The following is a 23,581-nucleotide window of genomic DNA, read 5'->3' as shown; positions in this document are numbered from 1 at the left end:
TCTGGCCGTGTTCTCCTAAGTGAAATCAAAAATTTGTATCAAACACAAGCGCACCTACGGCAACCAAACTGTTTCTTCGGTAGTGTGAGCTACAAACAGAGAGTGTTGGTTGTAAATACGACGTTCCCTCGTGAGGTTACTTCCGCGCCACAGCCGCAAACACGTCAAAAGGGACACTTGTGGTACGAAAACGACTCTTGTCTGGAGATGCAGAGTGCTAACGACAGTGTGAGGAAACAGTGCAGGCTGACCAGTACATCCTCTGTACAATAACAGTCGCTGATGAAATACAGAGAACTCGAAATAAATTCATATACTCAAAATATTACTTTATGGAGATTACAACGTGACCAAAACTTGAGATATTACTCGACAGATAGACCTCTGCATTCTGTCTAATCTCTGATGTCTGTAACAGACGACTTAGTTTCGAACAAAATGTATTGAGTGCCGTGATTATACGGATTTGAGAAACTCTTTTGGTGGTACATTCTGCGCTATATTTGTGCGGCTGCACCTGGCGAACGTGTAACGGGTGCAGAACTGATGCCGGTGTACTGTGGCAACGTGGATGCGACAATTACATCAACTGTAAGTTCTCTAATAGACCAAACGAGGAGCAACAAATCAAGTGTCAGTATGGCCGAGCGGTCTAAGGCGCCAGACTCAAAGAAAAACCTTGGCTGCAGTAGCAGCTAGAGCCTTCTGGTCCTCGAATGAGGGCGTGGGTTCGAATCCCACTCCTGACACAGATTTTGTCGCTTCTCTGGAGCACCCTGTGTATCATTGAGATCCTTTGTAAAGTGCAACAGCACGATTCTGGCCGTGTTCTCCTAAGTGAAATCAAAAATTTGTATCAAACACAAGCGCACCTACGGCAACCAAACTGTTTCTTCGGTAGTGTGAGCTACAAACAGAGAGTGTTGGTTGTAAATACGACGTTCCCTCGTGAGGTTACTTCCGCGCCACAGCCGCAAACACGTCAAAAGGGACACTTGTGGTACGAAAACGACTCTTGTCTGGAGATGCAGAGTGCTAACGACAGTGTGAGGAAACAGTGCAGGCTGACCAGTACATCCTCTGTACAATAACAGTCGCTGATGAAATACAGAGAACTCGAAATAAATTCATATACTCAAAATATTACAGTCGCGCTTCAGCTGTGCTACCGCGTGGACGTGTGTACTGCTGCGCTCCGATTGTGTTGTTTACATACGTGTTCTGCTGCTGTCTCCTTTGCTGGCTGTCCGTTTATCTTCGTTTTTGTGTATCGTCGTAAGTGTTTGGCTGTTCATCACCGTTCTGTCACTCGCCGGAATTTCGGTTTTTTAACCGGAGTTTCATCCCTGTTCTGAATCATGTCTACGAACGTCAGGAAAAACACACTGGTCTTCGCTTTCGACAAGGAAACCCGTCATATCCAGCCAACGTCACTGGAAATACACGATTGGATTACTGAGGTAATTGGTGTTAACTCTGATTCCGTCCATACAATGCAGTTAGACAATGATAAATACTGTATTTTTGTTAAGTTTGAGAGCTCGGTGACGATAGATAGACTTTTAGCAAAGTGGGGTAGTGAAGTAGAATTCATTCACAGAGACGGCTCGAAGAGCAAAGTTCGGATCTGGCGAGCTGATATTGTTTACACTACCGTTCGCGTGCTTAATTTACCTATTGAAATTGATAATGATTTAATTAAAGATGCGCTTTGCAAGTATGGTGACGTGAAATCTGTTAATAATGAACGTTGGTCTCGTCACTACAAACTGCAGTGTTTTAACGGAATTCGATCTGTGGAGATGGACATCAAGACCAATATTCCGTCTCATATATTTGTAAATGGATACAGGGCGCAGATTGTGTATTCAGGTCAAGTACCGACCTGTCATGTTTGTAATGAGTCTGGCCACTTTAGACAGGATTGTCCGCGGCGGGTTTTTGTATTGAAAAGCAATCTAACGCAACGCCAGAAACTTACCCTAAATGATGTCTTGCCAAATAATGTATCTGTCCCGCTGGGTGTGGATACTGCCCAAGCAAACCACTCTGATATATCCGTAAATGATATTACTCAATTTCCATGTTTAGATAAAAAGGCTGATGTTGACACCCCCGCATCCTCCGAATTGCAGACAAAGAAACGGCCCCATGAGATAACTGATAGCTGTTCTGACGAAGAGTTGTCTGACAAATCTCACTCCGCACGCAAACAAAAACAATGCGAGGAGGAAGTATTGCCACAACTCCAGGAAATGCAGATGGAAGCTTGTAAACAATCAGAACGTAAACAATTGGTGGGAAACTGCGAAAATGGGGATGTTTCTAGCAATAACCGCGAAACATCAGGAGGGGACACAGTTTGCAAAGACGAGCAGCCTCCTGACAGTCACGAGAAACAATTAGTGTGTCTGGATCAACCCTCTGTAACGGCTAGTGCTTCCCCGAAGGGTACTGACCACACGACAGGGCTAAGCAGTACAGGCCGTGTCGTACAGTTGGACGACCCGACGGGATCGGCGTCACAACCGACCACCACAAAACCCGTCACAGAGCCTTCGGATGCTCCACGAAGGAAGTTAAAGCCACAACCGAATGTCAATGCTCCTCGTAATCAAGCGAAGTTAAAGAGCGTGAAAAGTGACACGAAACCCCAAAATGTGCGTTATGAAACTGTCAGGCACGGGTCATTGAAAGAATCTCCTGAGGAACTTCCTGATAATCTATCTTCTACTGATTCAGGAGCGAAATCTCAAACCTAGACTGCACTAATACTGTAATTAGCAACCTCTCAATGGGACGTTCTGTTCTGTCTAAATTTTCTGTGTCTTCTAAGTAATAATTTAGTCGCATGTTATTTACTCACTGTCCTAACATCCAACGAGTAGTAACGAAATGACCCAGTGTTATACTATTGCTACTGTCAATATTAATAAAATACGGTCGGCATTGAAAATAGCAGCGCTAAAAGAATTTTTATATGACTCGGGAACTGATATAGCCCTGCTGCAGGAAGTTGTCACGTCGGATTTAAATATTCCCGGGTATGTTGCTCACCTAAATGTCTCCCATGAAACTAGCGTGGGGACAGCTTTTTTAATCCGGGATGGGATTCCAGTAACGGAGGTAGAACGACTGGAATCTGGAAGGGGAATAGGGCTCAAGATTTATGACGTGTCCCTTATTAACTTGTATGCCCCTTCCGGCAGTTCACATAGATCTGACAGAACACGATTTTTTAAAGACGAGGTAATATACTTATTACGCAAAAACCCCAGTCACCTTATAATGGGGGGTGATTTTAATTGCGTCCTCAACAGGAAAGATCAGAGTCCAAATTTTAATTATTCTGCTGAATTAAAACATCTCGTCACTAGCTTAAAGCTAAAGGATGCTTGGGAATGCAAACACCCTGCTGTTGTCGAGTACACTTATGCAACTTCCAATGCATGCAGCAGAATCGACAGATTCTACATTACCGACAATCTCGAAACGGCTTTATTGAAAACAGAAACGGTTCCTGTCTACTTTTCGGACCATTCCTGTGTGTTGGCCTGTATAAATTTACAAGCGCAGCCAATACGCCGCTTCAAAAACCAGTGGAATTTAAATGTCTCGCTGTTACAAGACCGTGAATTAGAAGATCAGATAAAAGACGCATGGACGTTATGCCTGCGTGCTCTTCCTAGATACGCGACTACCATAGAATGGTGGACAAAAATGACAAAGCCGAAACTTAGAAAGACGATAATGCAATATAGCTTTCAGAGGGCCAGAGATCTTAAGAACACTATAGAGTTCTATTACTCAGTACTCAGAGAGCTATACGGTCAAACATCTGGTTCACATCTTCGCCTGACAGATATCAAAAAAATTAAGGCTAAATTACTCAGCATTAAGAGGCATCAACTGGAAGGACTTAAAATAAAATCCAAGGCGAAATCTGTCTCAGAGGACGAAACAACTTCCCTATACCACCTTCTGAAGCACGCTCAAAACAGAAGAACAATGCTTATCGACGAATTACGGACGACGAATGGTACAAGTCTTAGGACACAGAAAGAGATTTTGAATGAGATCTATCGCTACTTCGATAACTTATATTCCGAAAATTCCAGCTGCGAGGAATCTATTGATGATTTCCTCGACTTTCTTGTGCCACAGCTGACGGATGATGACAACGTTACCTTCCTGTCGAACGTCTGTAATGAGGACGTTTATGTGACTCTGTGTACCTCCCCTCTGAAAAAATCCCCAGGGCCTGATGGTCTACCTGCAGAATTTTACGTCCGCTATTGGCCGATAGTGGGAGGGACAATTACAGTGATTGTAAATGAAGTTCTTCAGGGCGCAATGATACCCTCTGAATTTAAAGAAAGTAAAATAGTCCTTATCCCCAAAACTAAAGGACACAAAGATCTTACTAACTTCCGACCGATTTCGTTGCTCAATGCGGACTATAAAATAATAGCAAGAATTCTCAACAAGAAAATTTCATCCTTAGCAAGTAGACTGATTAGTCCGTATCAACACTGCATTGCAGGTAAAACTCTGTTTCACAATTTAGCGGAATTTCGGGATATAATTGCAATCACTTCCGTCACTAACATCAAATGTGCCCTGGTTTTCCTGGATTTTCATAAAGCATTCGATCTCGTGAATCATATCTACCTTTTCAAGACGTTAAAAAAGCTCGGTTTCCAGGAACGAGCCTTAAACGTAATAAAAAACGTGGCGACAGGAATAAACGCATGCATAGCAGTTAACAGTCAGGCTACGAGAAAATTCCAAATACGACGCGGTGTTCCTCAGGGAAGCCCCCTTTCTATGTCACTATTTGCCATTTCACTGGACCCATTTCTTAAACGTATTCACGATAAATTAACAGGTATAACACTGTCAGGGTGCAAAACAGCTATAAAAGCTTATGCTGATGATGTAGGCGTCATAATCAGAAATAATGACGATGTAGCTACGTTAGCTGCAGTGATTCAGAATTACTGCAGTGCGTCTGGGGCAAATTCAAATGAAAAGAAAAGCAAAATTTTACATCTTAGGGGTTTTGAGCACATAAACGTAGAGTGGGCAAAGTTGGTCAGGCAGCATACGACGCTTGGTGTCACATTGACCGCATGCCCAATGAAAATGACTGCGTTGAATTGGAAAGCTGCGGCACGGAAAGTGCAGGGTGCTATAATGGAAAATTTATCACGGAATATGAATCAGATTCAGAGGATTAAGTACATCAACACGTGTATCTTAGCTACAGCATACCACACCGCTCAGCTCTTTCCACTACCCAAAATGATAGCCAAGAACATAACGTCCAGAATCACAAATTTTCTGTGGAAAGGAGAACTGTTTCGAGTAACCGCCAAAGTGGCTACCTTACATCCCCGAAATGGTGGTTTAGGTCTCATCAATATTACCAACAAAGCCTCTGCACTCTTCGTCAAAAGGCAATTAACTATCATTAGAGAAGTACCGGAAAGTATTTCAAGCCGACTTTTTGAAATTCTAAAACCTCGCAGCCTGCAGCCTCCTATTGATGTGCAAAAAATTAACAATCGTCTCCAGCACGTGCGAGCCTTTTATATTGAACTTAGCTACTTGAGGGACGAAGTTACACGGCTACGTCAGCTAACGTCAAGAGATATTATGCGGGTCTGGGAGACGTGTGAAGGAAAGAATAAAGTAGAGAGACAGTTTCCTCACATACACTGGACTGCTATCTGGCAAAACATCAATTTAAAAGTTTTATCTTCTGACATAAGAACAGCATGGTACAAAGCCGTTAATAATATCATTAGCACCAACGAAAGATTATATGAAATTGGCCTCAGTGACACCAATCTATGTCAACGATGTCGACTAGTGGACACAATTATCCATCGATACACTTGTGGCGGCAATATACATATCTGGAATTGGCTCAAAGTGCAAATAGCTCTCATTACAAGGTCTTCACCTCAGTACATCTCGCTGTCAGTGCTGCACAGACCACAAGACCGTTATTTTCCAGAGACGAAGAATAATGCCGTCTATTGGCTCCTAGGAAATTATGTAACTTACGTAACTCATGACGCTGGAACTGATACCGTTACAGATTTCAAGATATACTTACAGTGCAAATACCACAAAATACGTACGTATGCAGACCACAAGAAGAAATATGGTAATATGCTAAAAATTATATTTGATAGAATGGGGATAGGCTAAACACCATCAACCTAAAGCACACAGTATTGAGTGACTATATTACTATGTGCAGAATTATTGTCTGTTTCATTTCTTATACTTTCATTTTTGTTGATTTTCCACTATGACAAAATGGTCAAAAACGACAACAAATAAAAAATTTAAAAAAATTAAACAAAAAATGAAGGCAGGAACAACAAGTAGAAGATTGAGTTATATTTTTCATTTTATGCACATGGAGAGCCATTACTTATTTCACGAACGAATTCCTTTCATTTAATCATGATAATATAAAAAACCATAAAAAAAGAGGAAATACTAATTAGAAAAAATTAAAAACAAAAAAATAAAAAAATTAAAAAAAAAAAAATAAATTTGCTAAAGTGGGCAGTTGTATTTTTGGATCATAGGAGCGACAAGGTCGAAAATCAGTGATGGGTATGGTGGAGACATTGTGGCCAGGCCTCAGATTATTCTTGACCCCTGCCCACTTTGCCTCCTTCTGCCTATTACTTATAAAAAAATTTTAAAAAAAAAAGTGGTTAAGGTAAAAAAAGTGGTATAATAAAAAAAAAAAAGCGGACCAAGGCGCCAGACTCAAGGAAAAACCTTGGCTGCAGTAGCAGCTAGAGCCTTCTGGTCCTCGAATGAGGGCGCGGGTTCGAATCCCACTCCTGACACAGATTTTGTCGCTTCTCTGGAGTTTTTTTAAAAAAAAAAAATGGATAAGGCGTCGGACTTCGGATCCAAAAAAAAAAAAAAAAAAAGTTGGTAGAGCGGTGGACTGTAGTGGAGGATAAAAAAAAAAAAGAAAAAAAAAAAAAAAAAAAAGCGGTCTAAGGCGCCAGACTCAAGGAAAAACCTTGGCTGCAGTAGCAGCTAGAGCCTTCTGGTCCTCGAATGAGGGCGTGGGTTCGAATCCCACTCCTGACACAGATTTTGTCGCTTCTCTGGAGCACCCTGTGTATCATTGAGATCCTTTGTAAAGTGCAACAGCACGATTCTGGCCGTGTTCTCCTAAGTGAAATCAAAAATTTGTATCAAACACAAGCGCACCTACGGCAACCAAACTGTTTCTTCGGTAGTGTGAGCTACAAACAGAGAGTGTTGGTTGTAAATACGACGTTCCCTCGTGAGGTTACTTCCGCGCCACAGCCGCAAACACGTCAAAAGGGACACTTGTGGTACGAAAACGACTCTTGTCTGGAGATGCAGAGTGCTAACGACAGTGTGAGGAAACAGTGCAGGCTGACCAGTACATCCTCTGTACAATAACAGTCGCTGATGAAATACAGAGAACTCGAAATAAATTCATATACTCAAAATATTACTTTATGGAGATTACAACGTGACCAAAACTTGAGATATTACTCGACAGATAGACCTCTGCATTCTGTCTAATCTCTGATGTCTGTAACAGACGACTTAGTTTCGAACAAAATGTATTGAGTGCCGTGATTATACGGATTTGAGAAACTCTTTTGGTGGTACATTCTGCGCTATATTTGTGCGGCTGCACCTGGCGAACGTGTAACGGGTGCAGAACTGATGCCGGTCTACTGTGGCAACGTGGATGCGACAATTACATCAACTGTAAGTTCTCTAATAGACCAAACGAGGAGCAACAAATCAAGTGTCAGGATGGCCGAGCGGTCTAAGGCGCCAGACTCAAGGAAAAACCTTGGCTGCAGTAGCAGCTAGAGCCTTCTGGTCCTCGAATGAGGGCGTGGGTTCGAATCCCACTCCTGACACAGATTTCGTCGCTTCTCTGGAGCACCCTGTGTATCATTGAGATCCTTTGTAAAGTGCAACAGCACGATTCTGGCCGTGTTCTCCTAAGTGAAATCAAAAATTTGTGTCAAACACAAGCGCACCTACGGCAACCAAACTGTTTCTTCGGTAGTGTGAGCTACAAACAGAGAGTGTTGGTTGTAAATACGACGTTCCCTCGTGAGGTTACTTCCGCGCCACAGCCGCAAACACGTCAAAAGGGACACTTGTGGTACGAAAACGACTCTTGTCTGGAGATGCAGAGTGCTAACGACAGTGTGAGGAAACAGTGCAGGCTGACCAGTACATCCTCTGTACAATAACAGTCGCTGATGAAATACAGAGAACTCGAAATAAATTCATATACTCAAAATATTACTTTATGGAGATTACAACGTGACCAAAACTTGAGATATTACTCGACAGATAGACCTCTGCATTCTGTCTAATCTCTGATGTCTGTAACAGACGACTTAGTTTCGAACAAAATGTATTGAGTGCCGTGATTATACGGATTTGAGAAACTCTTTTGGTGGTACATTCTGCGCTATATTTGTGCGGCTGCACCTGGCGAACGTGTAACGGGTGCAGAACTGATGCCGGTGTACTGTGGCAACGTGGATGCGACAATTACATCAACTGTAAGTTCTCTAATAGACCAAACGAGGAGCATCAAATCAAGTGTCAGGATGGCCGAGCGGTCTAAGGCGCTGGTTTCAGGCACCAGTCTCTTCGGAGTCGTGGGCCCGAACACATCGCGCGCTCGCTCCGGCGTGACGGGCGGTGTTTACGTGTGCTTCGCAGTCGGCGACGGTTCTTCGCGGTGACTGTTTCTTCGCTGCTGTAGTCCGCTGAACTGTAAGTTAACATGGATTCTGAAGACCGAGAAAATAATATCCAGTGCGAATTTGATAGAGACGTAACCCGACCGTCTGCTCTCGAAATTCATTCGTGGATGAAAAATGACTTGAAAATTCCTGAAAGTGAAGTGCTAGGATTGCAATTAGACGCGTTCTTGAACTCTTTGTTTATTAAATTGAAATGTCCGGAATTGTGCGATGCCCTTGTAAGTGAAAACGGTGGTGTACGAAAATTCAAACACTCTGATGGGACCATTAGTAATGTTACTCTGTCGAATGCTGGTTTTGGTATTCGAAATGTTCGGGTCTTCAATCTGCCGTTTGAGACTAGGAATGAGACAATAGCTCGTAGCCTTATGCCTTATGGCACAGTTTTGTCGATTACTAAAGAAAAGTGGTCGTCCGCTTATATATATCAGGTTGAGAACGGTATCCGTAGTGTAAAGATGATTGTGAGGAAGCACGTTCCCTCGTTTTTGGTTATGGCCGGCCACTGGGCTTTTATTTCGTTTAGTGGTCAGCCGCAAACGTGTTCCTATTGCAGTGCCACAGACCATTTTAGACAAAATTGTCCTAGGCGTAGGCGCCCTGTGCAGCTACCGCCCCGTGGGCAAGATGACGACGCGTCGTACGCGGCCGTGTTGTTAGGTGTTCCCCGTTCACCGGCACGTTCCGCGGAAACGGAAACGCCGTTAGTTGCTGCGGTCGCGATGGATGTTGATGCCACTGCCACCGGTTCTGATACTGTTCCATCCTTGTCCGTACTTTCTCAGTCAGTTCCCGCCGCTACTGTACCGATTCCGCCTCCGGCTGTGCCTGAAGCTCCGGAACGGACCGGATCAGAACCCGTTCAGGTGGTTACCCCCCTGTTGCTGTAGTGGATTCGTCACCATCTAATTCCGTACCTCACGGGTTTCCGGACGCGGTTCCTGCCTCACAGGAACCAAAGCCCAGGCGTGAAAGTGTTTCGGACAGGCGTGGCAATACTGACCGCTTCCGCAGTGCCAGTAGGTCGCAGATTTTAGACACACGGTCTTTTTCTCGCGGAGAACGCAGCCCGTCTCCGGAATGGAAGCAGGTTCCCCGTCCGAAGTCAAAACAAAAACAAAAATCTGTGCAAAAGCCGGCGCACAAGCCCTTGCCTCGCCCCGTAGTCGAATCTCGGCCGTCGGTTGCGGGGGGGCGTCGTCCACAGCGTCCTGTGGCGAGCAGTCAGCCAGCGCCTACTACAAGTGTGTCGGCAGACAGGCGGGAACAGGTTGTACAGCAGTTAAAGGAAATGTTGCACCACTCTGATGTAACTCTTGCAATGGACACTACGACGTCTCAGGCAACGAACCCGGCACAACTTTCGGTTAAGCGTAAGGCGGAAGACACCCCCCAGCGTCGCACGCGTCCCCTTTCGCAGGATTCCGCGTCTGTACCTCCCACACAAGAACCGCCTACTTCAGCTGCACCGTCTGAACGTTGTGACTGGGCAGACGATATGGAGGAGGAGGGTGGGTCCACTCCTGCCGTCTAATTTGTTTTAATTGTTTTTCCCTGTTGTCTATGGTAGCACGTCCTCCATCAGTTGTGGCTACTATTAATCTTAATAAATTGGAGTCGCCAGTGAAGTTTGCAAGTTTTGTGGGTTTTATAAATTACATTGCTGCTGACGTAGTGTTTTTGCAGGAGGTTGTGATAGATCTACTTCACTCCATTCCGGGCTATCAAGTACTCTTGAACTTTGATGTCGAGTGTAATTGTGGTACTGCCATTTTAATTCGTGTTGGTCATGACTATAGTAATGTCGCTACAATTCCTAACGGTCGTGGTGTAGCTTGCACGATCAACAACGTAAGATATATTAACGTGTACGCCCCTTCTGGTGCCGACAGGCAGCCACGTCGCCGTGTGTTTTATAGCAGTGACATTTGTCACCTTTTACAGGGCCCCCACCTGCCTTTAGTCATGGGCGGCGATTTTAATTGCGTGCTGGACGATAGAGATCAGGAGCCACGGCCGTATAAGTGCCTAGAATTACAGACGCTCATTACTGAGATGAATTTAATTGACTCGTGGTGTTATTTACACCCGCGGGACGTGGGCTTTACTTTCTTTTATCCCACGGGAAGAAGTCGGCTCGATAGGATTTACGTTTCTCGTGATAAACAGCACTGTCTTACGGACTCCTCTGTTCACCCCGTGATTTTTTCCGATCATTGTGCGTATGTCTGCCGCTTTCATTCTCTATTGGCGGATAAACCCCGCGCAAGTCGATTATGGAAGTTTAATGTGCGACATCTCTCACACCCACATTTTGCGCCGGTTATCGCGCGTGTATGGCAGAGGGTGCTAAAATATCGCGGTCTATATGCCTCCACTTTGTCTTGGTGGGTAGAATTTGTTAAGCCGGCATTACGCAAGGCGATCCTGGAATTCAGTCAGGATGTTGCTCACTGGGAGCGTTCTACATTGCAATTTTACGAGAGCTGTTTAAATGATGCAATCCACCTGCACACAAACAATCCCGCTCTTCGGATGGCGACAATTCGGCGTATAAAACTCCGTCTTCTGGATTTGAAAAAGGAATCGTTGCGCGGATCTGTCGTACGGAGCCGAGCCCCCGGGGCGCTGGCTGATGAAGCGCCTTCCGTGTTTCATCAGCTGCGCGAACGCCGGCGCGCAAAGCGAAGTTACGTCACAGAGCTGGAATCAGCTGACGGTGCGCGGCTTGCTAACCAGGCGGCAATTCTTGCCGAGGCCCACCGTCACTTCATCGAACTTTTCAGTGAGAAATACACTGATGCTGCCGCGATTTCCGAGCTTCTCCACGACGTTCCATACGTCTTATCCGTAGCGGATCGCCGTCGCCTCACAGAAAACTTTACCGTGGACGAAGTGGGTGATGTCTTAAAACTGTGTTCCCAGAACAAATCACCGGGCGCTGATGGGTTGCCATCGGAATTTTATCTGCATTTTTGGCACTTGTTTGGCTCCGCCCTGACTGATGTTTTTAATGAAATTTTAACTGGTGTGGATGTCCCTGCGTCCTTCCTGGAAGGTATTGTGGTCTTGGTTCCAAAGGTTCCGGTCACCAGGCAACTGTGCAATCTTAGACCAATCACCCTTCTTAATGGTGATTACAAACTCTTCACCAAATGTGTCTCCTCCCGCTTGAAGCTGGTCATGAAAAAACTGATTAGTCCCTTTCAATACTGTGCAGTGCCGAACCGCACTCTCTATGGTGCTGTGTCGACATACCGAGATGCCATTGCCTATGCTTCGACGAATAGGATTCCTTTTGGCATTTTATCCATCGATTTTGCAATGGCTTTTGACAGAGTTAGCCACCTATATCTCCGGCGAGTGCTCCAGAAGTTTGGTTTCGGTGTAAAGTATATAACTATGATTTTTCACCTTTTCAAAAATTCCACCTCACGGATTAGTATCAATGGACTTTTATCGGAACCTGTTCCGCTCTGCTGCTCAGTCAAACAAGGGTGCCCTCTGTCAATGGCGCTTTACGCTATTTCCTTAGATCCTTTGTTGCGTAAATTGCACAGTGTTTGTAGGGGAATACGTATTGGGAATGAGAAGCACGTTTGTCGCGCTTATGCTGACGACCTTGGCCTCTTGGTGTCCTCGGCTACCGACTTTGCTACAATACGCGCAGTTCTTACACAGTATGAACGTGCATCCGGTGCGAGCATCAATACCCGTAAGACGGTTTTTCTTCCTATTTATGCAGCGACACGTGGCTTCAAACGCCCATGGTTTACAGTAAAGCAGGAACACAAAATTTTGGGAGTTCGCTTTCAAGCCAATCTGTTACAGACTGCGTCCTACAACTGGCGTATTGTCTTAAATGGTATACGAGCTATGGCTAGCCTGTCCGCTACTCGCACCCTCGCATTAACACAGCGGGTGATTTTAATAAATGTTTTCTTGCTCAGCAAAGCCTGGTACCTCGCACAGTTATTTCAGGTACCCAAGAATTTGGGCAGAGCCATCACACAGGCAGTCTATTGGCTATTGTGGCGGGGACATATTTTCAAGGTGTCTTACGAAACATGTACTTTACCGCGCGAACAGGGTGGGTTCGGGCTCATTCATTTTGCTATGAAAGCCGCAGCGTTGCTCCTTCATCGGACGAGCGTCACTATTGAACTGGATCCGTCGAGTCCCACAGCTGTTCTGTTCGCTGTTCATCGTCCTCTCTCTGAAGCAGCACCTCTCGACCCGACTACCATCCCGTATCAGCTGCGTTATGTTCGAGAATACTTCATTCAAAAAAGTTATCTCGCCGCCGACGTACTCGACCATCGAACACGGACTGTGAAACGTGTCTACCAGGGACTAAGAGGACGGCCGGTCGGTAATAAGATGGAGGCGCGCTACCCGCGATCTGCGTGGAGGACGGTGTGGGCTCACGTTCATGCTCCCTTCCTGTCAGCGGACGTCAGCAGCTTTTGGTACCAAGTGGTTAACCGAATTCTCCCCACCAACGAAAAGCTGCGCCGCATTCACTTATCTCCATCGAGCTTGTGTGAAGACTGTCGTCAAGACGACACCTTAGAACATCGTTTCGTGTGCCTGCGGTCACGGTCGACTTGGAACATTGCCGCCAGGATGCTCGCACTTATCAACCGGACCAGCGCTGCCGCTTTTTCTGCGGACACGGCATTGATCCCGGACTTCAACCCATATCCGCATACGAAGCGTGCCGCCACTGCATGGATCGTGGCTCACACTGTGTTCGCCCTCCTGCAATTGCGACTTACGGACGACTATGCCTATCTGGTTTATTTATCCACGCAACATGACCTCACTAAAACCAGGAAAGACTATGCCAAAATCTTTGCCAATTTTCTGCAAATTGCACTTGCATTTGCCCACGACAAACTGTTGTAATCAACACTTCACTGCTGCGACTTTTCTTTACTTCTGTGTTTTGCATTGTCTCCGGGTCCGGATACATAGTTAATGCACATTGATGCTACAGGAACAGTGAATCATAACAAGTACGATGCTTACGCTTGTGCAGAACTGCAATGTGGAAATTACGACGAAAAGTTTAACACAGTGTTATCCTGTGTTCGTGTGTGTTTGTGTTTTGCTGTCATTTAGTGATTTCTTTCTGTTTTTAATTCATTTTTTTCTACCGTCTGGTTCCTCCGTTATCGGCGTACATTCACGGGTGCGTTGCGCACGCCGCTGCCACGGAGATTGTTTGGTTTTTAAGAACAGAGGATTTTTACTTTCTTTTTCAAACACGTCGGAGAGGATTGTGTTTTACTTCCCTTTATCCGCCGGACAGTTCGGAAAGTTCGGGAGTATACTCATTCTTTTGACATGTGTCAATATTTTTAATTTTTGTGACGTTTTTCATTACTTATTTTAATGGCCGCCACGAAGCATTTTGAACATAATATCATGGGACGTGTGAAGGGTGTTCCTTCCCTGTTACTGAGAGGACTAACTCAGGCAGTCATTGCTTTCTCTTCTTTTTTTCAAATTTTATTCTTTTTTATTGAGTTTCGGTGTAAAGCGCCGGATGCGCTGTTATTCTTTCAGTTTTTTATTTTAAGGCGTGTAGGCGCGAAGCGACTGCTTAGCTGTCAAACTAGGCCTGCACTTTCACTTCAAGAGGATTTTAGTTTTCCTTTGATGCTTCGCTAGCGGTGGACAGCTACAAGAAACTTTCCTCGCAGCATTCCCGTATCTCCGATTCCATCACTTCATCTTGCACACCAACGTCTTCCAAGGAACCATACAGAGAAGTTTACGTTTTTTAACTGAATGGACAGTGCAACAATTCGACTTTTCTGTTTGCTAGCAGCACCGAAAAAAAAAAAAAAAAAAACGCTGCCAATTTTTACTTCTCGTTTTTGTGCCATTGCGGTGTGTTCTCGTGGGGTAGAACGCAGCTCCTGTGACCGCCGCGTCGCGTAGGTAGCGTGGCCGAGCGGTCTAAGGCGCTGGTTTCAGGCACCAGTCTCTTCGGAGGCGTGGGTTCGAATCCCACCGCTGCCAACGTTTTCCGTCTCGAAAGCAGGAGCACTGATTTCCCGCGAAGGAAAAAGCGCAGCAAAGCGTGAGCGTCGCATTCTTCAACTGTCGTAGCACAGTGGTGCGTGGTGTAACAACAGGATTCACCGGCGCAGTTTGGTCTCATGATTGCTGGCGTTCGTCTCCACGAGATACGTCCCGAGCATGCCGTTCTACGAAGTGGAAGCGTTAATTTTTGCAGTTGTCGTCAAGTAGCGGGTGGACGCTCGCCGTGTTTGTTGGAGGAGTGCTTGTGTCGTTATCCGGTCTCGTCTAGTGGCTGGGATGCCTGGCTCTCGCCCAGGAGGCCTGGGTTCGATTCCCGGTACCGGAAATGCACATTTCATTGCTCCTCTTATGCGACTTGTCCCGACTTAGCTCGACTGACGCTCCGCTGACGCTTGCAGAAAACTACGTAAAATATGATTCGCGGCCACAAGTGACGGCGAGAGAGATGCGACATCTGTCCACCTCTTATCCGGGCACATACCTGCGGCCAACAGACTTGGAGGACTGCAAGACATTGCCACGGGGGTTGAATGCAGCTAACCACTCTGCTCAGTGTCCATCAGCGAGGGCACGTTCGTTTGCCAGTATACATATAATGGAGACCGCGTCTGACACAGCTGTTGCGAGACACAGTCGGCCGAGCTTTGCTGTGCACAGCCACTTGCAGTCGCGAGAGTTGAATTCCGCGGTGGCTCCGTGGCCGTGATCGTCTAGTGGTCAGGACATTGCGTTGTGGCCGCGACAACCCAGGCTCGAATCCGTGTCACGGCACTTTTTAAAGTTCTGCCTTGCTGTCGCTGCAATGACGACAGTGACCCAGTGATTGAAATCACGGTGCCCTCCTGATTTTGTGCTCATGTTCCTCAGGCTGCAGGTGGCACTACCGATTCCTTATAAACACGCGATGCCGCCGCACCAGGGCGCTGGCAGCTGCCTGTGTAGTTAATCTCTATTCGAAAAGGGCAGTCGTTTGAGGTGCGATGTTCGAGCAACCAGTCGCAACAGATCAGGAAGCTGTGTCGTGCACTGCATTCTACAAATGCCAGGAACACTGGTGTGGGTAGCGTGGCCGAGCGGTCTAAGGCGCTGGTTTAAGGCACCAGTCTCTTCGGAGGCGTGGGTTCGAATCCCACCGCTGCCAATTTTTACTTCTCGTTTTTGTGCCATTGCGGTGTGTTCTCGTGGGGTAGAACGCAGCTCCTGTGACCGCCGCGTCGCGTAGGTAGCGTGGCCGAGCGGTCTAAGGCGCTGGTTTCAGGCACCAGTCTCTTCGGAGGCGTGGGTTCGAATCCCACCGCTGCCAACGTTTTCCGTCTCGAAAGCAGGAGCACTGATTTCCCGCGAAGGAAAAAGCGCAGCAAAGCGTGAGCGTCGCATTCTTCAACTGTCGTAGCACAGTGGTGCGTGGTGTAACAACAGGATTCACCGGCGCAGTTTGGTCTCATGATTGCTGGCGTTCGTCTCCACGAGATACGTCCCGAGCATGCCGTTCTACGAAGTGGAAGCGTTAATTTTTGCAGTTGTCGTCAAGTAGCGGGTGGACGCTCGCCGTGTTTGTTGGAGGAGTGCTTGTGTCGTTATCCGGTCTCGTCTAGTGGCTGGGATGCCTGGCTCTCGCCCAGGAGGCCTGGGTTCGATTCCCGGTACCGGAAATGCACATTTCATTGCTCCTCTTACGCGACTTGTCCCGACTTAGCTCGACTGACGCTCCGCTGACGCTTGCAGAAAACTACGTAAAATATGATTCGCGGCCACAAGTGACGGCGAGAGAGATGCGACATCTGTCCACCTCTTATCCGGGCACATACCTGCGGCCAACAGACTTGGAGGACTGCAAGACATTGCCACGGGGGTTGAATGCAGCTAACCACTCTGCTCAGTGTCCATCAGCGCGGGCACGTTCGTTTGCCAGTATACATATAATGGAGACCGCGTCTGACACAGCTGTTGCGAGACACAGTCGGCCGAGCTTTGCTGTGCACAGCCACTTGCAGTCGCGAGAGTTGAATTCCGCGGTGGCTCCGTGGCCGTGATCGTCTAGTGGTCAGGACATTGCGTTGTGGCCGCGACAACCCAGGCTCGAATCCGGGTCACGGCACTTTTTAAAGTTCTGCCTTGCTGTCGCTGCAATGACGACAGTGACCCAGTGATTGAAATCACGGTGCCCTCCTGATTTTGTGCTCATGTTCCTCAGGCTGCAGGTGGCACTACCGATTCCTTATAAACACGCGATGCCGCCGCACCAGGGCGCTGGCAGCTGCCTGTGTAGTTAATCTCTATTCGAAAAGGGCAGTCGTTTGAGGTGCGATGTTCGAGCAACCAGTCGCAACAGATCAGGAAGCTGTGTCGTGCACTGCATTCTACAAATGCCAGGAACACTGGTGTGGGTAGCGTGGCCGAGCGGTCTAAGGCGCTGGTTTAAGGCACCAGTCTCTTCGGAGGCGTGGGTTCGAATCCCACCGCTGCCAATTTTTACTTCTCGTTTTTGTGCCATTGCGGTGTGTTCTCGTGGGGTAGAACGCAGCTCCTGTGACCGCCGCGTCGCGTAGGTAGCGTGGCCGAGCGGTCTAAGGCGCTGGTTTCAGGCACCAGTCTCTTCGGAGGCGTGGGTTCGAATCCCACCGCTGCCAACGTTTTCCGTCTCGAAAGCAGGAGCACTGATTTCCCGCGAAGGAAAAAGCGCAGCAAAGCGTGAGCGTCGCATTCTTCAACTGTCGTAGCACAGTGGTGCGTGGTGTAACAACAGGATTCACCGGCGCAGTTTGGTCTCATGATTGCTGGCGTTCGTCTCCACGAGATACGTCCCGAGCATGCCGTTCTACGAAGTGGAAGCGTTAATTTTTGCAGTTGTCGTCAAGTAGCGGGTGGACGCTCGCCGTGTTTGTTGGAGGAGTGCTTGTGTCGTTATCCGGTCTCGTCTAGTGGCTGGGATGCCTGGCTCTCGCCCAGGAGGCCTGGGTTCGATTCCCGGTACCGGAAATGCACATTTCATTGCTCCTCTTACGCGACTTGTCCCGACTTAGCTCGACTGACGCTCCGCTGACGCTTGCAGAAAACTACGTAAAATATGATTCGCGGCCACAAGTGACGGCGAGAGAGATGCGACATCTGTCCACCTCTTATCCGGGCACATACCTGCGGCCAACAGACTTGGAGGACTGCAAGACATTGCCACGGGGGTTGAATGCAGCTAACCACTCTGCTCAGTGTCCATCAGCGCGGGCACGTTCGTTTGCCAGTATACATATAATGGAGACCGCGTCTGACACAGCTGTTGCGAGACACAGTCGGCCGAGCTTTGCTGTGCACAGCCACTTGCAGTCGCGAGAGTTGAATTCCGCGGTGGCTCCGTGGCCGTGATCGTCTAGTGGTCAGGACATTGCGTTGTGGCCGCGACAACCCAGGCTCGAATCCGGGTCACGGCACTTTTTAAAGTTCTGCCTTGCTGTCGCTGCAATGACGACAGTGACCCAGTGATTGAAATCACGGTGCCCTCCTGATTTTGTGCTCATGTTCCTCAGGCTGCAGGTGGCACTACCGATTCCTTATAAACACGCGATGCCGCCGCACCAGGGCGCTGGCAGCTGCCTGTGTAGTTAATCTCTATTCGAAAAGGGCAGTCGTTTGAGGTGCGATGTTCGAGCAACCAGTCGCAACAGATCAGGAAGCTGTGTCGTGCACTGCATTCTACAAATGCCAGGAACACTGGTGTGGGTAGCGTGGCCGAGCGGTCTAAGGCGCTGGTTTAAGGCACCAGTCTCTTCGGAGGCGTGGGTTCGAATCCCACCGCTGCCAATTTTTACTTCTCGTTTTTGTGCCATTGCGGTGTGTTCTCGTGGGGTAGAACGCAGCTCCTGTGACCGCCGCGTCGCGTAGGTAGCGTGGCCGAGCGGTCTAAGGCGCTGGTTTCAGGCACCAGTCTCTTCGGAGGCGTGGGTTCGAATCCCACCGCTGCCAACGTTTTCCGTCTCGAAAGCAGGAGCACTGATTTCCCGCGAAGGAAAAAGCGCAGCAAAGCGTGAGCGTCGCATTCTTCAACTGTCGTAGCACAGTGGTGCGTGGTGTAACAACAGGATTCACCGGCGCAGTTTGGTCTCATGATTGCTGGCGTTCGTCTCCACGAGATACGTCCCGAGCATGCCGTTCTACGAAGTGGAAGCGTTAATTTTTGCAGTTGTCGTCAAGTAGCGGGTGGACGCTCGCCGTGTTTGTTGGAGGAGTGCTTGTGTCGTTATCCGGTCTCGTCTAGTGGCTGGGATGCCTGGCTCTCGCCCAGGAGGCCTGGGTTCGATTCCCGGTACCGGAAATGCACATTTCATTGCTCCTCTTACGCGACTTGTCCCGACTTAGCTCGACTGACGCTCCGCTGACGCTTGCAGAAAACTACGTAAAATATGATTCGCGGCCACAAGTGACGGCGAGAGAGATGCGACATCTGTCCACCTCTTATCCGGGCACATACCTGCGGCCAACAGACTTGGAGGACTGCAAGACATTGCCACGGGGGTTGAATGCAGCTAACCACTCTGCTCAGTGTCCATCAGCGCGGGCACGTTCGTTTGCCAGTATACATATAATGGAGACCGCGTCTGACACAGCTGTTGCGAGACACAGTCGGCCGAGCTTTGCTGTGCACAGCCACTTGCAGTCGCGAGAGTTGAATTCCGCGGTGGCTCCGTGGCCGTGATCGTCTAGTGGTCAGGACATTGCGTTGTGGCCGCGACAACCCAGGCTCGAATCCGGGTCACGGCACTTTTTAAAGTTCTGCCTTGCTGTCGCTGCAATGACGACAGTGACCCAGTGATTGAAATCACGGTGCCCTCCTGATTTTGTGCTCATGTTCCTCAGGCTGCAGGTGGCACTACCGATTCCTTATAAACACGCGATGCCGCCGCACCAGGGCGCTGGCAGCTGCCTGTGTAGTTAATCTCTATTCGAAAAGGGCAGTCGTTTGAGGTGCGATGTTCGAGCAACCAGTCGCAACAGATCAGGAAGCTGTGTCGTGCACTGCATTCTACAAATGCCAGGAACACTGGTGTGGGTAGCGTGGCCGAGCGGTCTAAGGCGCTGGTTTAAGGCACCAGTCTCTTCGGAGGCGTGGGTTCGAATCCCACCGCTGCCAATTTTTACTTCTCGTTTTTGTGCCATTGCGGTGTGTTCTCGTGGGGTAGAACGCAGCTCCTGTGACCGCCGCGTCGCGTAGGTAGCGTGGCCGAGCGGTCTAAGGCGCTGGTTTCAGGCACCAGTCTCTTCGGAGGCGTGGGTTCGAATCCCACCGCTGCCAACGTTTTCCGTCTCGAAAGCAGGAGCACTGATTTCCCGCGAAGGAAAAAGCGCAGCAAAGCGTGAGCGTCGCATTCTTCAACTGTCGTAGCACAGTGGTGCGTGGTGTAACAACAGGATTCACCGGCGCAGTTTGGTCTCATGATTGCTGGCGTTCGTCTCCACGAGATACGTCCCGAGCATGCCGTTCTACGAAGTGGAAGCGTTAATTTTTGCAGTTGTCGTCAAGTAGCGGGTGGACGCTCGCCGTGTTTGTTGGAGGAGTGCTTGTGTCGTTATCCGGTCTCGTCTAGTGGCTGGGATGCCTGGCTCTCGCCCAGGAGGCCTGGGTTCGATTCCCGGTACCGGAAATGCACATTTCATTGCTCCTCTTACGCGACTTGTCCCGACTTAGCTCGACTGACGCTCCGCTGACGCTTGCAGAAAACTACGTAAAATATGATTCGCGGCCACAAGTGACGGCGAGAGAGATGCGACATCTGTCCACCTCTTATCCGGGCACATACCTGCGGCCAACAGACTTGGAGGACTGCAAGACATTGCCACGGGGGTTGAATGCAGCTAACCACTCTGCTCAGTGTCCATCAGCGCGGGCACGTTCGTTTGCCAGTATACATATAATGGAGACCGCGTCTGACACAGCTGTTGCGAGACACAGTCGGCCGAGCTTTGCTGTGCACAGCCACTTGCAGTCGCGAGAGTTGAATTCCGCGGTGGCTCCGTGGCCGTGATCGTCTAGTGGTCAGGACATTGCGTTGTGGCCGCGACAACCCAGGCTCGAATCCGGGTCACGGCACTTTTTAAAGTTCTGCCTTGCTGTCGCTGCAATGACGACAGTGACCCAGTGATTGAAATCACGGTGCCCTCCTGATTTTGTGCTCATGTTCCTCAGGCTGCAGGTGGCACTACCGATTCCTTATAAACACGCGATGCCGCCGCACCAGGGCGCTGGCAGCTGCCTGTGTAGTTAATCTCTATTCGAAAAGGGCAGTCGTTTGAGGTGCGATGTTCGAGCAACCAGTCGCAACAGATCAGGAAGCTGTGTCGTGCACTGCATTCTACAAATGCCAGGAACACTGGTGTGGGTAGCGTGGCCGAGCGGTCTAAGGCGCTGGTTTAAGGCACCAGTCTCTTCGGAGGCGTGGGTTCGAATCCCACCGCTGCCAATTTTTACTTCTCGTTTTTGTGCCATTGCGGTGTGTTCTCGTGGGGTAGAACGCAGCTCCTGTGACCGCCGCGTCGCGTAGGTAGCGTGGCCGAGCGGTCTAAGGCGCTGGTTTCAGGCACCAGTCTCTTCGGAGGCGTGGGTTCGAATCCCACCGCTGCCAACGTTTTCCGTCTCGAAAGCAGGAGCACTGATTTCCCGCGAAGGAAAAAGCGCAGCAAAGCGTGAGCGTCGCATTCTTCAACTGTCGTAGCACAGTGGTGCGTGGTGTAACAACAGGATTCACCGGCGCAGTTTGGTCTCATGATTGCTGGCGTTCGTCTCCACGAGATACGTCCCGAGCATGCCGTTCTACGAAGTGGAAGCGTTAATTTTTGCAGTTGTCGTCAAGTAGCGGGTGGACGCTCGCCGTGTTTGTTGGAGGAGTGCTTGTGTCGTTATCCGGTCTCGTCTAGTGGCTGGGATGCCTGGCTCTCGCCCAGGAGGCCTGGGTTCGATTCCCGGTACCGGAAATGCACATTTCATTGCTCCTCTTACGCGACTTGTCCCGACTTAGCTCGACTGACGCTCCGCTGACGCTTGCAGAAAACTACGTAAAATATGATTCGCGGCCACAAGTGACGGCGAGAGAGATGCGACATCTGTCCACCTCTTATCCGGGCACATACCTGCGGCCAACAGACTTGGAGGACTGCAAGACATTGCCACGGGGGTTGAATGCAGCTAACCACTCTGCTCAGTGTCCATCAGCGCGGGCACGTTCGTTTGCCAGTATACATATAATGGAGACCGCGTCTGACACAGCTGTTGCGAGACACAGTCGGCCGAGCTTTGCTGTGCACAGCCACTTGCAGTCGCGAGAGTTGAATTCCGCGGTGGCTCCGTGGCCGTGATCGTCTAGTGGTCAGGACATTGCGTTGTGGCCGCGACAACCCAGGCTCGAATCCGGGTCACGGCACTTTTTAAAGTTCTGCCTTGCTGTCGCTGCAATGACGACAGTGACCCAGTGATTGAAATCACGGTGCCCTCCTGATTTTGTGCTCATGTTCCTCAGGCTGCAGGTGGCACTACCGATTCCTTATAAACACGCGATGCCGCCGCACCAGGGCGCTGGCAGCTGCCTGTGTAGTTAATCTCTATTCGAAAAGGGCAGTCGTTTGAGGTGCGATGTTCGAGCAACCAGTCGCAACAGATCAGGAAGCTGTGTCGTGCACTGCATTCTACAAATGCCAGGAACACTGGTGTGGGTAGCGTGGCCGAGCGGTCTAAGGCGCTGGTTTAAGGCACCAGTCTCTTCGGAGGCGTGGGTTCGAATCCCACCGCTGCCAATTTTTACTTCTCGTTTTTGTGCCATTGCGGTGTGTTCTCGTGGGGTAGAACGCAGCTCCTGTGACCGCCGCGTCGCGTAGGTAGCGTGGCCGAGCGGTCTAAGGCGCTGGTTTCAGGCACCAGTCTCTTCGGAGGCGTGGGTTCGAATCCCACCGCTGCCAACGTTTTCCGTCTCGAAAGCAGGAGCACTGATTTCCCGCGAAGGAAAAAGCGCAGCAAAGCGTGAGCGTCGCATTCTTCAACTGTCGTAGCACAGTGGTGCGTGGTGTAACAACAGGATTCACCGGCGCAGTTTGGTCTCATGATTGCTGGCGTTCGTCTCCACGAGATACGTCCCGAGCATGCCGTTCTACGAAGTGGAAGCGTTAATTTTTGCAGTTGTCGTCAAGTAGCGGGTGGACGCTCGCCGTGTTTGTTGGAGGAGTGCTTGTGTCGTTATCCGGTCTCGTCTAGTGGCTGGGATGCCTGGCTCTCGCCCAGGAGGCCTGGGTTCGATTCCCGGTACCGGAAATGCACATTTCATTGCTCCTCTTACGCGACTTGTCCCGACTTAGCTCGACTGACGCTCCGCTGACGCTTGCAGAAAACTACGTAAAATATGATTCGCGGCCACAAGTGACGGCGAGAGAGATGCGACATCTGTCCACCTCTTATCCGGGCACATACCTGCGGCCAACAGACTTGGAGGACTGCAAGACATTGCCACGGGGGTTGAATGCAGCTAACCACTCTGCTCAGTGTCCATCAGCGCGGGCACGTTCGTTTGCCAGTATACATATAATGGAGACCGCGTCTGACACAGCTGTTGCGAGACACAGTCGGCCGAGCTTTGCTGTGCACAGCCACTTGCAGTCGCGAGAGTTGAATTCCGCGGTGGCTCCGTGGCCGTGATCGTCTAGTGGTCAGGACATTGCGTTGTGGCCGCGACAACCCA

The 23,581-nt window shown here is 49.1% G+C and overlaps 15 non-coding genes across 15 annotated transcripts; all 15 read left to right on the top strand.

Annotated features, from left to right (window-relative positions):
• Positions 1-633: 633 nt before the first annotated feature.
• Trnal-caa lies at positions 634-749 on the top strand. Its single transcript has 2 exons — positions 634-671; positions 704-749. It is a non-coding gene; the product is annotated as a tRNA-Leu (tRNA).
• Positions 750-7,833: 7,084 nt separating this feature from the next.
• Positions 7,834-7,949, top strand: Trnal-caa. The gene is made up of 2 exons: positions 7,834-7,871; positions 7,904-7,949. It is a non-coding gene; the product is annotated as a tRNA-Leu (tRNA).
• A 6,815-nt stretch (positions 7,950-14,764) lies between these two features.
• On the top strand, positions 14,765-14,846 carry Trnal-cag. Its single transcript has one exon. It is a non-coding gene; the product is annotated as a tRNA-Leu (tRNA).
• Positions 14,847-15,929: 1,083 nt separating this feature from the next.
• Trnal-aag lies at positions 15,930-16,011 on the top strand. The gene has a single exon. It is a non-coding gene; the product is annotated as a tRNA-Leu (tRNA).
• Positions 16,012-16,091: 80 nt separating this feature from the next.
• On the top strand, positions 16,092-16,173 carry Trnal-cag. The gene has a single exon. It is a non-coding gene; the product is annotated as a tRNA-Leu (tRNA).
• A 1,083-nt stretch (positions 16,174-17,256) lies between these two features.
• On the top strand, positions 17,257-17,338 carry Trnal-aag. Its single transcript has one exon. It is a non-coding gene; the product is annotated as a tRNA-Leu (tRNA).
• Positions 17,339-17,418: 80 nt separating this feature from the next.
• Positions 17,419-17,500, top strand: Trnal-cag. The gene has a single exon. It is a non-coding gene; the product is annotated as a tRNA-Leu (tRNA).
• A 1,083-nt stretch (positions 17,501-18,583) lies between these two features.
• Trnal-aag lies at positions 18,584-18,665 on the top strand. The gene has a single exon. It is a non-coding gene; the product is annotated as a tRNA-Leu (tRNA).
• An 80-nt stretch (positions 18,666-18,745) lies between these two features.
• Trnal-cag lies at positions 18,746-18,827 on the top strand. The gene has a single exon. It is a non-coding gene; the product is annotated as a tRNA-Leu (tRNA).
• A 1,083-nt stretch (positions 18,828-19,910) lies between these two features.
• On the top strand, positions 19,911-19,992 carry Trnal-aag. The gene has a single exon. It is a non-coding gene; the product is annotated as a tRNA-Leu (tRNA).
• Positions 19,993-20,072: 80 nt separating this feature from the next.
• Positions 20,073-20,154, top strand: Trnal-cag. The gene has a single exon. It is a non-coding gene; the product is annotated as a tRNA-Leu (tRNA).
• A 1,083-nt stretch (positions 20,155-21,237) lies between these two features.
• On the top strand, positions 21,238-21,319 carry Trnal-aag. Its single transcript has one exon. It is a non-coding gene; the product is annotated as a tRNA-Leu (tRNA).
• An 80-nt stretch (positions 21,320-21,399) lies between these two features.
• On the top strand, positions 21,400-21,481 carry Trnal-cag. The gene has a single exon. It is a non-coding gene; the product is annotated as a tRNA-Leu (tRNA).
• Positions 21,482-22,564: 1,083 nt separating this feature from the next.
• Positions 22,565-22,646, top strand: Trnal-aag. The gene has a single exon. It is a non-coding gene; the product is annotated as a tRNA-Leu (tRNA).
• An 80-nt stretch (positions 22,647-22,726) lies between these two features.
• Positions 22,727-22,808, top strand: Trnal-cag. The gene has a single exon. It is a non-coding gene; the product is annotated as a tRNA-Leu (tRNA).
• The last annotated feature ends 773 nt before the right edge of the window (positions 22,809-23,581 follow it).

This window comes from Schistocerca americana, unplaced genomic scaffold (genome assembly GCF_021461395.2).
Source record: "Schistocerca americana isolate TAMUIC-IGC-003095 unplaced genomic scaffold, iqSchAmer2.1 HiC_scaffold_361, whole genome shotgun sequence".
NCBI classification, from domain to species: domain Eukaryota; kingdom Metazoa; phylum Arthropoda; class Insecta; order Orthoptera; family Acrididae; genus Schistocerca; species Schistocerca americana.
Note: the sequence above shows the minus strand (reverse complement) of the source record. Positions and strands in the feature narration are given on the sequence as shown.